The sequence below is a fragment of the Onychostoma macrolepis genome, chromosome 18 (genome assembly GCF_012432095.1).
Source record: "Onychostoma macrolepis isolate SWU-2019 chromosome 18, ASM1243209v1, whole genome shotgun sequence".
Lineage (NCBI taxonomy): Eukaryota > Metazoa > Chordata > Actinopteri > Cypriniformes > Cyprinidae > Onychostoma > Onychostoma macrolepis.
In genome coordinates, this window is record NC_081172.1 from 13,116,576 (window position 1) to 13,131,524 (window position 14,949).

A 14,949-nucleotide genomic window follows, 5' to 3' on the forward strand; every position below is an offset into this window, starting at 1 on the left:
TTTAGGCCTACTGGACATCTATGAAAAGAATATGTCACAAGATAAGTAATGTGTGTGTTTTCTGTGTTTCAAGGTATCTTTTTAAATATTTGTTTTGTTAGTTTGTTATAATAATGTTGCTTTTTAATTTAATAAATAAAAAAAAAAAATGGCAGTAGTGTCAACCTAACCCATTCGTTTTGTAACAGTGAAGGGCTGAAGTGTCATAAAAAATAAAAAAATAAAGATTTTTGTGAGATCCTCCTTAAACATCACATATAGTTTGACAATATTATGCCGTGATAATATTTTTTCACATTTTATAAATTTGCAAAACTGTAAACTAAATTCTTCAAATAAAACAAAAGTGGTAAATTCAATAATAAATGATAAGATGAATATTATTATGTTTAAACTTACACTACTAAGATAACTGCCCGTTTGTTTAACAGACATTTGTGTAAAGGTGACCTAATCAATCAGTCTGACAAAAGAATCAATCACGAGGCTCCAGATTTCGATTCGCTTGGCAGCGAGTGAAGTGATTCATTGACAGTGATGGTCTGCTGTGTGTTGTTATGTTGAGGAGACAGGAGAGAACTGACTGTTGATGTTTCATTAACTATCAGCTGCCTCATGGCGATACTCCTCTAGTCCTGTGAAAACAAGGACAGGAGGGTTTATTTTTTTTTCTCTCAGCTTTGAAAGTAAAAGAGGTGGGCATAAGCAGACGCCTCTGGACCGGGGGCGTGCACGCTTCACGCGCTGCTCGAGAGATGAAACACTCTTTAACTAGTTAAAGTCACGTTTATGTTTAGTTCTTCACACGGGATTTAGTCGCTTGGACATACCAGTACTCCTCAGGTAGGAACCTAATAGTGGATAAATAGCTTTGTTAGAGAGCATGTTTGTATTTGAGAGAGTGTATTTGAATAATTATGGCATGTTTTGGGTATGTCAGAGTAACGACAACAACAACAACAACAACTAAATTTTATTTAAGATTATTTCTTTGGAAATATCTGCTCGTTTTGACGTGAGGCAGCTGTGAGTCTTCATTTCCCATCGTTAATCATTAGTCGCTTGGAGAGGAGTTTTGCGCCAGTCTGGGATATTCCCGATATTCCCACTTTATGCCCTGATTCAAACAGAGGTTGTCATGGAAACCGAGAGTTTGTTTCCTTCTAGTAAGGAGGGTCTGACTTCTTGGTTTTGAGGAGAAATCGGAAAGGAAACTTTGTGGTAAGTGGCAAGTGCATAGCTTGGATTCTGGACTATGACAGAGTGATTGTTTTAAGTTACTCATGTGAAATAATGAAATTCTTCAAATAATTTGTGAATTGCGGTAGGTGAAGCACCAGTAAACTGGCCCTCTGATGTGTTTTACTCTTATCAATATTGCAGTATTCTGTAAATAAGTCAACCTGAATGGTTTATACATGGGTGTTCTTCAACTATGGGCACTCTGGCCCTCTGAATCCTCTTAAAACATTTTTCACACTATTTTAATTTCTGTGCAAACAATTTCCATCAATGAATTACAGGAGAATTGTGTGATTTTTGTCTGAAGGTTTTTTTAACAACATTGTAATTTCCACCACATCTCAAATAAGATGATGGATGTGCTTTTTTAAACAATTCAAATAAAATTTAAATCAAATGTCTCAAACTCTTTTGTTTAGCTAAGGCTAATTTCATGGCCAGCATTTTATGTATCTGAAATACACTCAATTAAATATTTGTAACTGTTTTAACTGTTGATTTCTTGCATAATTAAGGCTTGATTGGAAATGACGTGCCATACAAATATTTGTAAACAAGTAGGCCTACAATGCCTTTAAAAATAGGGACAATGGGGTGGAACAAGTGCTTTCGAAAAACTCAAAATAAATATTGAAATGGTTGATGTTTGTTGTTTATTTAATTCTTTTTTTGTTTTGATCACAAATTTTAAACACATAATAACACATACTAATTAATGTAATTTTATCATTTACATTCATAATTTATTATATTTAAATGAATTTCACAAAAAGTCTTGTTACCTTGACAGAAAGTGAAATAGCTGCAGCTGATGTGCCATGTTTCACTCTTATCACTTATGAAAGAATTTTTCACAGAAATGTACATTCCTGAACAAGTCAGCACTGTCTCCAGCTTTCATGTTTTTGTTCTGTTTTGGCTCAGTTCTTTGAGAGATTGAGAATTGTATTTAGTTGACTCCATTTATAGAACAGATTGGTAACAATTAAATATAACAACTATTTACTGAAATCTGAAATGTAGTCATTAACAACACAACATAAACTTCAGTTCTACCCCTGATGAGTTTTAAAGTGGATTTAAATGCAGTGAATCAAACTAAATATTTCTTTGTGTAAATTTTTTGCAGGTTAAAAAGTATTAACAGAATGAATTACAGCAAATACATTCATTTGGTTTAATGTTTAATTGAGGATAGAGCTGACTCACTCAACATGAGAAAAATGAGGGGAAAATTGTTTTTTTTTCTCTCTCTGTTGATCAAGCAAAGCAGAAGGAAGTGCTTTTGCCCTGGAGAATAGCTTTCTATGTCACGGTCATCTACACACATACACATTCACTATATTTATGTACACACAGAGGAACAAGAGCTATTTTCTGTGCCTTGATGTTATAGAAAGCACTTTGTCAATGCTGCAGTATTTTACATACTACGTTAAAACTGTGTATCCTTCATTTACTGTAGAGCCCTGTGCTAGTGTTGCGTGTCAGTGTTTTTGGCAGCTGTTCGCACAGGTCTTCTCTTTGACCTCAGTCTTGTAGTGGTCAGCAGAAAACAAACATCCATGAGAGAGGAAAAAACCAGGGACATGACATGTTACATGTAGGCAAATGGCTTGAGCTGTGTTTTACTCTCAAGCTAAAGTACAGTTTTTTTTCGTTCAGTTTGTTTTTCTCACGGTTTCTAGTTTCCTCTTCAGTCTCTGTTGACTGTCACGCGTCTGCTCTCTGCTTGCTTTTTATCTCTATTACTGTCCCACAGATTCCATTGACTCACACTTTAAAGCAATAGTTTGCTCACAATATAATTTTGTGTTGTAAACTTTAAAAGACTCTTTACACAGTAAAACACATCTTAAAGTGCCCGTATTATGGGTTGTGAAAGGTTCTTTTTTTGGTTTTGGGAGTCCCCAACAACAGGTTGACATGCATGCAAGGTCAAAAAACACTTTAATTTTCTTATAATATGCATTTATTTTTACCTTATTTGCTCAACGACTCCCAAACGATTCGCTCAATGATTCGTTTTTCCAAACCCCTACTTTGTGACGCTAATCTGCGGTCCAATTGGTCGATTTCATTTAATAAAGTAGTGTGTGTGATTGTGAGCAGTGCTGCTTTGTGTACAGCCGTTACCAGGGAAACGGCTATATTTAATGCCCCAAAAGCTGCACCTAGCAGCAACAAAGTGGGCGGGCAATATGCTAATATTTCACTTTGACGTCAGCATGAAACGGCTTAAGATTCGTTTTAAAAAAACGACTTGTTTCAATGATTCAGAGTCGACTCTTTCTTTTGAGAGACAATAACTTTATACACGGTGCACTTTCAGATTTAAAACTTTGTAGGATGTTTTCATTCACTTAGAGCTGTGTTACACACTGCATGAAAGGTCATTTTCAAAAATCCATAATAGGGACACTTTAAAAAGCACTGTAAAAGTAGTCACAATATATTTCAATTCTGCTAAAATGGGGAACAAATCTGAGAAAATTAGAAAACATCCTTTTTTCATGTTCCTTCATTATTATTTTTATGTTCATTAAAGATTGTATGGTTAAATTAAAGAACACACATGGATCTTAAAGTATTGATCACATCTGCAAACAGTAATGTGCAGTTAAACAACATTGAAATATTGATCAGATTTCCAAAGGTTGATTGAGTTAATAGGAATTATAGGAATGCACAAATAGTCTGTACAAATAGATGCACAACAGAATGCGCATACACACACAAAACTTATGCTGCATTACAGTTTTTTTTTTTTTTATTATTCATTAAGCTCATATAGAATGCAGATAATAAAGCGTAGTTGTGCAGTTTTTATGCTTCAGCGACATGATCTTTTAGCCAACAAGTGCTGTTTCTAGGACATAAAAAACTGATTAAGGGTAGTTCTTTAATTGCAATATAAATCATGCAGTAAAACGAATGCTGAAAGTGCGGTCCTGCTAACATAAAGGAATATTTCACCCGAAAATGAAAATGTATTCACCATCAGGCCATCCAAAATGAGTTTGTTTCTTTATCTGGACAAATTTGGAGAAATTACATCACTTGCTCACCAGTTGAATCCTCATGACATGACTCCAGTTCACCAATTAATGTCTTGTGAACCAAAAAGCTGGTATTTGTAATAAAATCCTCCATAAGGCATTTTAACTTTAAACCGTTGCTTCTGGCCAAAATCCAAAAGTCCATAATCCATAATAACACTTCCTCCAGTGAAAAAGTCCATGCCCTTTTGTCCTCTCACATCAAAATACACCAACATATCTGTTTAGAACTATTTTAAAATGTTTTGCTTGTAAACGGTGCTTGATCTGTGCTTATTTCTCCATTAATTCAGACTAGACAAGTTTTTCAATGGAGCAATATTATGGATAGAGGACTCTTAGTTTAGCCAGAAGCAAAGGTTTGAAGTTAAAAATTTCTCAATTATTATTTTTTTAATTACAAACATGCAAATTTCACTTGACAAGACATTAATTGATGGACTGGATGTTTACAAGTCCATTACTTGTAGATTACTTGTGGATTATTGATTATTGTTTTTATTTGAACTCTCACTCTGACGGCACCCATTCACTGCAGGCAACAGGGGCAAAGGCCACAGCCAAAATCTGATCATCCTTTTCAGTGCTCCGTTATAGGAAATTATTGGTTATGGACACTAAGCCACATAATTAATATGGCTTGAGCCCTACATTTAGGGATTCACTTTGTTCTTGCCCACAGGAAAACATTTATTTGATCACGTTTATTTAATTTAACCACACAACACACAATTCTGTACTATAAAGCATTCAACAAAGCTTATGCAAACAAATGCTGAAATGGTATAATTTTTGTATCCAGTGTAACTTTAACAGTCCAAAACCAACAGTTTTGTTTATGATACTGCTCCTCAATTTCCTCAAAAAGAAAGAAAGAAAGAAAGAGGTATTGTATCCAAATGTGAAAAATCATATTGACATTTCGCTTCTTACTTGCACATTTTGACCCCTCTGATTCAAGAATGGATAGAGAATATTCAAAAACGGAGTGATGCATTCCTGATTCCCATCAAAACAAGCAAATAAAGCAAGACAATTAATAATATTTATTTAAAATTCATTCTCTTACACACATAATAAGGAAAGTTTGTAGGAAAGTCCCCATTGTGTGGTTGAGGCTGTGGGTGGTTACAGGAGGAAACGTTTATTGGTACAGATGTACAGGGTGACAGATAGAGGCGTTGAGGTCACACCAGCCTGTGATGTGCTTCTTCCTTCCACATAAGCTCGCAGAAGCTGCCAGCATGTTATGAAACACATCGCAAGCTTAAATATTGCTCATTTATGTATCAGTAGTCTGTATTAGCAATTAACATGTAAATCAAACATTTTTGGACTAAAGATTCCATACTTCTCAGAACAAACTCTAAATTTCAAAACACACTTTGCTAGTCCAAACACACTGAAGAGTCAGGACTAGTTAGTCATTGCTTGTTCATGTAAAACTAGTCAGTAATGCCTTTTCCAAGAAGGACTGGATTATGACCTTAGCACTAAGGGAGCAGAGACCAGCTCCTTGGGGATAAAAATATCCCATGCCATCATTTGTTTTCACCCCCTGAACACTAGTTATTTTGTTCCATATACGCCCTATACACTCGCGTGTCTGACTTTGATAGGAGACATATGAAACAGAAGTTTGATGTATGCCGTACAAAGACAGGAAACGTTTGGTCATTTTTCCCTCTGCCCTGCTCTGTTTTTAAATGTCTATGTTGGCCTGACGCTTCCTGATAAAAGGGCAGGTTGGACAATGAATAAACGCAGAAGCTTGATTCCATTTCAATATGCTGCTGATAATATAACCATTTCTTGAAGGCCGTGTTCAGTGCTGCATTAGTGCTACAAATAAAAATAATGAATTATTGTATGCTGTTTTTACCTATTTGTAAGTATGTTCTCATTCCAGTGAGAGGCCTGGTGTAACCTAGTCTCTCTCTATTATGTATTGTCCAGTGGAGGGCAGTGTTGGATCATGATTCTGAATTATTTCAAGTGTGGTTACTGCTATTGTAGGGAGGAGTCATAAACATCATATTTGTCATATGCCACTGTTTTTTCCCCATTTATGTTGTTCATCTACACTAAAAAAAGAAAGTAAAAAATCTATTAACAGATTTATGTAGTCCACCTCATTGCACAGGACGATCTGTCCTGTATTTACTTTTATTTTTATAGAGAGCCTGACTTAGTAATAATATAAGGCCTGTATGCAGTTCTCCCTACTTCTGTCAGAGTCAGATGAAAGCAATTACTATGTCACATTACACATCATGTGGGGTCCTAGACAAGCTCAGCTGTTTACATGTGTGATGTAAGTGGAAAGAGAAACAATCAGGATAAAAAGCATCTTTAGTAAATGAAAACAACTACAACAACACAACACCTGTCAACACAATGGAAGCTTTGTGGAAAGGAGTCAGACATTCTATTGTGGGTAGAGAAAGATAACACTCATCGCCTGCTGCCTGCAGGGAAACCTCGCTCTCTTTACTATCACTTGTTCCCTCTTTCTGTGAGAAAATTATCTGCTGCTTGCTTGACGTGTAAATATATTTATTTTATTAATGTGTATTATATTGTATTATATTATACAGTAATTATAGGATATTATGATATTTTTGTAGCCATTTGACACACAAAAAATAATCTCTAAACACATTTAAATAGGGTTCAGTAAAAACTGGAGGAAGAATTTCCACAAATTACCCAAGGAGAGAAGTTTATCAATGAAAGATTAATGAAATGTATTTAACAATGCATACATATTTGTTTGCTTTTTATTTATTTATTAATTTTTTTTTTTAAGTAAAAATAAGTTTGCAATGATGCACTGTATCATAGTCTGATCAAATACCAGTTTTACAATTCAACAGATATAAAGCCAAGTAAAGCTGGCTGTTAAAATGTACACTCTGCAACGAAGATGAGACATGCTGCATCTACAATTTGTTTTGGCAGCTTCTTTCCATATATGGCTATGAGTGCAGCCAGAGAAATGACAAACATAGGCTTTACAGGGCATTACAGTTCACAGTGAGTAGGAAACACCTCAGCACTAGGAAACAGTCCCAAAATAAGGGGGGAAAAATATAAATGCATTCTTTGTGTAGCCTTCCTTGTTTACTGTTGTTGACTAGGCAGAACTGCATTATTTGGAGTTATTTTAGGGCCTGGTTGATGAGACACTTGTCATGTGACTCGTCAGCAGACAGAAGCTGCTCTACATACAAAGGGTGAAAAAGTGAAAATGTCACTTCACATGGTGGCTGCAGGAATGAAATAAATTTCCTTTAACGTCACACAGACCATGCATGTTCTTGCATTAGAAAATACAAGATGCAACAGAGCAAAACACATTTGTTAGTTCTTCCAAGTTTTGTGACATTTCAAAATGATTTGAAAGCCTTATTTAAATCCTTAGAGAAGCTGAAAAAAATGCCTTGAAACTCTTTATCACATTAATATATATTAAATAACCACCCTTTGATTAAAAAAAGGTTTGTGCACAAGACGGTCACAATTTAGGTTTATATGATTATTTTAATTTTGTTTAATGTTTATTTTAATTTCCATTTAGAATTAAATGCAAATAAAAGTAAAATTCACTGCTTTAGATAGCAAAACATCAAACAAAAAAAAGTGGAATCTGCAAACAAATGATTCTAGAGTGCTGCTCTCAGAACAAACTTCACCGCTCAGTTTGATATTTGTTGTATTATTTAAAGATATTCATTCATTTTTAATTGTTACTTAAGTGTCCAGATAGCTCCTGTGCCCACTGCTGTCTTTGCGTATTAAATTTGGAATAGTATAAAGTATTTTAACATCAACATTTTTTACACACTTCAGCTTTAATTTGCACCAGGGAAGGGTTAAAACCATCAGATTTAAATTTTTAAACTGAATATACTGAAGATCTCTCTTGTGCTTCATTCTTTCCCTTTCTCGTTTGCTTTTTCTCTTTCCTGCTCTTCAGAATAAATTCAACCAAGTGGGTCAACTCATGCAAAAAGACACAATGTGCATGAGCTCATTGCCAGCCATGTTCTTGCATCCCCAATGCAGGCTTTGCTTTCACTCGTCACTTACTCTTTCACTTCTGCCTTCACTGCTCCCTATCCTCCCCCCTCTCCCTCTCTTTTTCATTACCATCACTTTTCTCGGGATAACAGACACTCAGCAGTTTTTCACTGCTATCAATGGGAGCATTAAAATGAGCCTGAGTGAGAAACCTTTTGTTGGAGCTTAATTACCGGGCCTGGATCTGGACATTGGCTGTAATCCACACGCTCACCACCGGACACTATCTGTCTGTGTCCAACTTTGTTTCCTCAAACTATGGCTAAGAGGGTACAACGCTAACTTAGCTGTATCTACCGAGATATGCACTTCTTTCTAGTCTCTAAGTGTTTACGTGCTCACTACACACTCACAGGCATGAGATGCCATCACTCACACTTCCTCTTCGCCTGCTGAGCAGCGTGCCCAGGGGAAAGGACCAATCAGCATATTATTATGACCCGGTCGGCAGGATCCCACCCTGCTTTAATCTAAAACTAATTTAGGCTGGAAAGACAGATTATCTGGACTGAAGGGTCAGAGATTCACCCCCTGGGTCTTGTGTCCTGCTTGAAGGTCTCAGAAGTGGAAGGGGTTGGTCATTTAGAGAGACATTTATAGAGTACAGCCTGAAATAATCTGCTCAGTGTAAAGTTATTGACTGTTACAACTGATTTTTACTTTTATTATTATTAAAGGAGTCACATTAAATATTTTTATTAAATGAGGGTCCACTACTGCTCAAAAGTTTGGAATAATTACACATTTTTAAGTCTCATGCTTAACAAAGCTGCATTTATGTGATTAAAAATTACAGTAAAAACAGTAAATATTACTTTTAAAATTAAAATAATATCTGAAGAATCATGTGACACTGGAGTAATGGCTACTGAAATTCAGCTGCACCATCACAGGAATAAATTTATTTGTTAAAATGTATTGAAATGGAAAACAGTTATTTTAAATTGTAATAATATTTCACAACATTCTTGTTTTCATTGTATCAAATAAGTGCAGCCATGGTGAACATAAGAGACACTTTTAGCAACATTTAAAAAAAAAAATCTTTATAATTCCGAATGTTTGTGCACAAACCTGTCAGAATTTAGGTTTAGTTTATATTTTAATTCCCATTAATAAATTATTTCAATAAATATCTTTTCATTTAGTTTTGAAAACTGATATGGTACATGAAGTCCACTTTTCATGTCTGAAGTGCTCTTAATTAGAATTGTGTAGTCTTAATGACTAGCAGCACTATAGTGGCAGACTTAATGGTTTGACTATTAAGTACCACTATCTTCAAAAGTCAATAGACTAAGTGCTAGCTAGGCCCTAGAGAATAGAGTAACAAAAACACCCATCCCATTATGCCACTGTAGTGCCAGTTTACATTTACTTCATATCCATTTCAGTAATAATCGATACTAACATTTCCACTGATGCAATATCCCTGTGCTTACGTTGTTGAATCTTCTTATATAAGTCCATGTATGCATACTGAGTTCACACACAGACTCATCTAGCCCTGAAATGAGAGCTTTGGAGATGCCTGCCCCAATTAGACCTTCTCATGCCTCCAGGTATGACTTTATCACACAGTTCGCATCTGAGTTTTCTTCCAGGAATCAAACCTATATGTATTTTATTGACTAGTGAGTTAGTGTGAAGCTCAATATGTTGCTGTGCTTGTTATGTGAGATATAATTGTGTGTGCACGTTATGAAAAGCCCGAGTAGCAGATGGAGTGAACAGGTGGCATGTAATGTGTGTGGGTTAGTACGCATTTCTCTTTCTTTTGCGTGGGTCAGCATGTTATAGTGGGTGAGTGGGAGGGCTTTCTATAAGGGTGGCTGACAAATGCTAAAAGGCTTCCTGAGACGGTTAAACGGAAAGTTCTCTGCCCTTCGTAAGACTCTGACTCCGTAAAGCTCTTTAAAAATGACTTGCATTTCATTTCTGAACAGTCAAAGTGAGGAACTGAGAAAGCATCAGAGAACTGGAGCTCGGTTTGGAAAGAAAGGAGTGGCTTACAAAGCTGTGACGTCAATGTCCGAGCTTTCTTTAATAAGCAGTAAATAGATAAATAAACACTTTATCAGACATTTCAAAGCCTTTTTGCTGTTTGCTGTACTCCATGTACTAATTTTTAAAAACATTTTATGTATGTCTTTCATGTGTTTGCTTACTTTCATGGCTTTTTAGAAGCATTTGGACACTGTGGCACTTAAAAACGAAACCCATGCGCATTGCTTTCAGCCCTCCCCCCCCAAAAAACACCCACAAACATACCCGCCCAATTGTACATGCCAGCCTTAGGCAAAAATGCATGAGAAACGAAGGACATGGGATGCAGAGAAATGGAAAGAGCTACTTGACGAGTTTATAAATACATTCATGCCCACTTTTGGCATGTCCTTGTTTTCGAAAACACATGCTTTGCATTATACTTCAGGGTCAGGGTTTTTTTTTTAATGAAGTGACACATCCAAAAAAATCAACTCGCAAGCTGTGAGAGGAACGAAGGATAGGAAGTGATCAAACGTTGCTCCCTCCATAAATTGTGGACATTCCCACAGGGAGTCTGAGAGGCAGGTTGCACGCACTGAGGTTCAGGGGTCAATGAGCATGGAGATGGTACAAGGAGGGGGCTTCATGTGATTGACAGCCAGACAGCAGCAACTCTGGGCTCCTCAGACCCTAGAAAACAAGTAGAAAGGGAGAAATCTTTAAAATCATAAAGACGTGAAAAAAATAACAATCAGATATTTATTAATTTAGACCTGTATAGTACCAGTATCCATTAACCATGTAAAGCCTGACATATGAAATAATAGAAATGAAAAAGTTTATAGACAAAAAAAAAAAGAAAAGTTTTTTGTTGAATATCATATTTTTGTGGCTTTTATGGCTCCTATAGTATGACACAGGAGAATATGCAGCTCATATTTTCAGAGGACAAAAGCACATCGATGCTAATCAGAGGCCCAACTGAACAAAAATATGCAAAATGGTGCAGTTGCTAATATTTATATGGCCAAAAATACAATTCTGATCATTTGTAATTTAAATGATTGATCTTTATAACAGTATAGCAGACTACTTACATAAAATGCATATGAATATCAGTTGTCACTCTATATTTCTCAATAATATGTCTTAGTAAGATATTATTTTATGATCAAAGCTCTGTAGTTTTATTGTTGGGCAAAACATATAATGCAATGCAATACAATTATGACTGAGAGATGATCAAATAACCGTTCCTCAAAAACCTGATGTATCATATTTGATACTCACATTTTAACTTCACCTGTTCACCTTGAAATATTACTAACCATGTAACAGTTAATCATATGTTTACTTTATAAAAATTAAAGATTTCCTTGCAAAAAGAATCCTGAAGGATTAAAAGGTCTTTTACTTGGTAAAAAAGTATAAACTATGACATGGAGTAGATTGTGTACAAGTGTTTCTGCAAAGTTTTGATCATGTTGAAAGTTTAGCATTAAATACAGCAGGCTTTATAGGGTTAAAGTCTGTTTGATGAGGGTCTTTCACATCTTGCATGGCCTGGATTTCGCTCTACATTCTGCAGCCTAATTGCATAATTTAGGTGCCATGCTTTAGCCCTAGGCAGTGGATACTTTGCAGTGCTCTTGTCCGGGCTAAACTGCAGAGGGGTGATTTGGAGTGGGGGGTGTGCTACAGTGATTTAGGGAAGTGAATTCAGAATTTAGATAGATAATGGCTGGCTGGGTTTGAATAGGGGGCAAACAGGGAGGGGTTAAAGGGTAGCCACAATTGATCCCTCTCTTCAGTCTCAGGCCTATCTTTTGCTGGCAGGTGGCCACGTCAAGCCTCTCTTCAAACACATGACATCACCTTCGGTTATCACCAGCAGTGTTGCTGCAGCAACAGCTGACCAAGGCCTATGAGACCAGTCGTATCTCCTCTTTAGCTACAACACGTCACACATGTTCATACAGTCCAAATCTTCCATTTTAAACTGTTACTTTTATGCTTGTTGCATTTAAAGGCACAGGAGTATCTTGAAGTCAGTGAGGCTCTTTTGACTTACACCACTAAGAACAATCATCCATCCAAGCACTGGGGTAGCGACTGTTGCACAGAGAAGCAGTAGCACTTGTTTTATTGAGGTAAACAATTCTAATGACACAGTAAAATAGGTTTGTGTAATATTAACATGGTACTGGTTTAAACTTTGCCTTAAATCATTCAGAAAAATGTCCTTGTTAAGCATTTCTTCCTAGAATCGTCTCAGTTTCTCATACTCTGCCCTTACAACGTTTCTATATATAGTCTGGTGTTATAATTGCCATGCAGCCACTTTAGCCTATAATTTAACCTGTAGCTGCATTCCTCATCAAGAGCCTATCCTATATGATCTATTTATATAAACACGCTATAAAATCTATTTTTATTCGGTGATAGTAAATTACTCCATTCATTAATTTTAAATTCTCTTTATTGCAATGATTCTTGACTATGTACCCCCAGAGCCCCATCAATAAATCAACACCAAATCAAAATCCTGTTCCTTTTTAATCATATTATACTGGATATCATTTAGCATGATCAGTCATATAATTAAAATACCAATTATTACTAAATTCCTTTTTAAACTAAAAACAGTCAATACTGTGGTTGAACGAGACTTTCCAAATGTCTTTTCATCTATGCAAATATACTATATATAACTCTTTAGTCATATCTATCTATCTATCTATGGAACAGATACTTTTAATAAGCTATATATATATATGAATCTTTATGGCATATGGTTCAACACACTTAAGCATGATGAGTGTTTTTAGCATTTAGCGTATTTTGAGAGGAAGCAACAGAAAGCAGGACCCTGATGCCAGTTTTACCCTTGTGATGATGTTCTTGGGAGGGTAAGGGGTGTAATTCACATCTTTGGGTTTCACTGAAAGAGGCCAGGAAAAGCTCAAATCTTTGTCCCTCCCCTTTTCCCTTCTCCCTTCCCCCTCTCTCCGATTTGGAATGAGGATCGTGCATGAAGTGTATTAATAAGTACAAGTGCGTGTACAGTTGACCAGACTGTAAAGGAGATTTCACATATCCCCTGCTTTATCATTTTTTCCCTGCTTAATCACATTCTTATTCCCCTCATGAAATAAGCTGCCTCGATACTCCTTCCACGCTGGCCGGGTGTGAAGTGGACACGCCGGGGATGGACGTCTTTTCATTTGCATGTGTTTTGTCCACACCCCTTACGAGATAACGACAGGACCAAGCATACAGCCTTGCCTTCAGAGGGAGAAAGTGACACGGCTCGCCGTGTGTGTGCGGTGAATTGAGGATACACAGTGCATTTATCGAGGATATATTTTGTACGTCTTGCGCGAGAAACTTACTCGTGCCATCCATTACGTTGAAAGTATCAGCGCGCGGATTGAAAGACTCGGATTTGGATTTAAACATCGATGATACCAACCCTGACAAACATGTATGTAGTTTCATTGTTCATTAATTTATTTTAACGACGTTTGGCCATGTACTGAGTATATTCGGTGCTTATTTAAGCGCCACATTTACTTAAAACATCTCTAACGGAAATATGCTATAGGTGGTAAAGTATAATGCCAACACATAACAGTATATGCCAATGTATTTTTGAGCTACCTGGTAAAAGCGAGTGCATTTGCCTTGTAAACTGTGAATATTTGTAGTTTTCAGTTATTTTGCAAATGAATGTGCAGACAGTGATAGACTTTCTCAAAACATGGCATGGAGGAGACTGGGAGTGAGCTCAGATGACAAAGAAAGCTTTGTTTGGCATATGTGTGTAAAAGATGCAACCTCGGATATTAATAGTCAGGAATTACATAGCGGAAAGACACCGTCAGGCACTTTGTGTTATTGCTTTGAAGCCTCTCTTTTCTCTCTACACGTCCTTGCTCATAGCCTCTCAGTTGTTAGAGAAGAGAATATCCCATGAAGCTAATCCTGCACGACCTAATCCCTCTGATTTTTTTCCCCTTATGCATGCTGGGCAATGCTGGCTCTAATAACCTATTTTTGTTTCTTTGGAGTATATGTTTCTTTTTTCTGGATTACTAGGTTGATTGATGCAGGTAAACAACTTTGAGCAATGTGAACTGCCACATTTAGTAATTTGTTGTGGAATGGGAGAGGAGCACCATGATGTGTGCTGTCAGTTCTTCACATGAGAGGAGGACATACAAGCCCACTAGGATCATTTTAGAAATCAGTGGTACCTTTTTGTCTTCAAGACCGCTTAATGTGCATGGACATAATAAAATGTTTATGTGGGTTACAGTATTAGTTCTCATACTTATGCTTCATTAAATTTAATTAGGTTTTTAGCATTTCAGTTTTTTTTTTAAACTAGGGATGCACATATTGGGGGTACAATGTCAAATATTTAATGAATTAAATATTTCATTGTGCATGTTTATCCAACCCCTATCCCCCTTTTTTTACATTTAGATTACTTTTGCTAAATGCTCAGGTTAAGTTACTCTTTAGATTACAATTAAGTTTAATCTATAGCAAACTTCAGAGTAAATGTCCATTT

At 36.2% G+C, this 14,949-nt stretch overlaps 1 protein-coding gene across 2 annotated transcripts in view; it reads left to right on the forward strand.

Moving 5' to 3' along the window:
- The first annotated feature begins 448 nt into the window (after window positions 1–448).
- The window catches only part of ripor1 (RHO family interacting cell polarization regulator 1), an 82,116-nt gene continuing 67,615 nt past the window's right edge, over window positions 449–14,949 (forward strand). Inside the window, exon 1 of one of the 2 annotated variants that reach the window (XM_058751822.1) lies at window positions 449–843. The gene's annotated coding sequence lies outside the window, so the exon portion shown is untranslated. Of the gene's footprint in view, window positions 844–13,507; window positions 13,858–14,949 lie in introns of those variants that run through there. The other variant, XM_058751821.1, reaches the window with a different exon arrangement.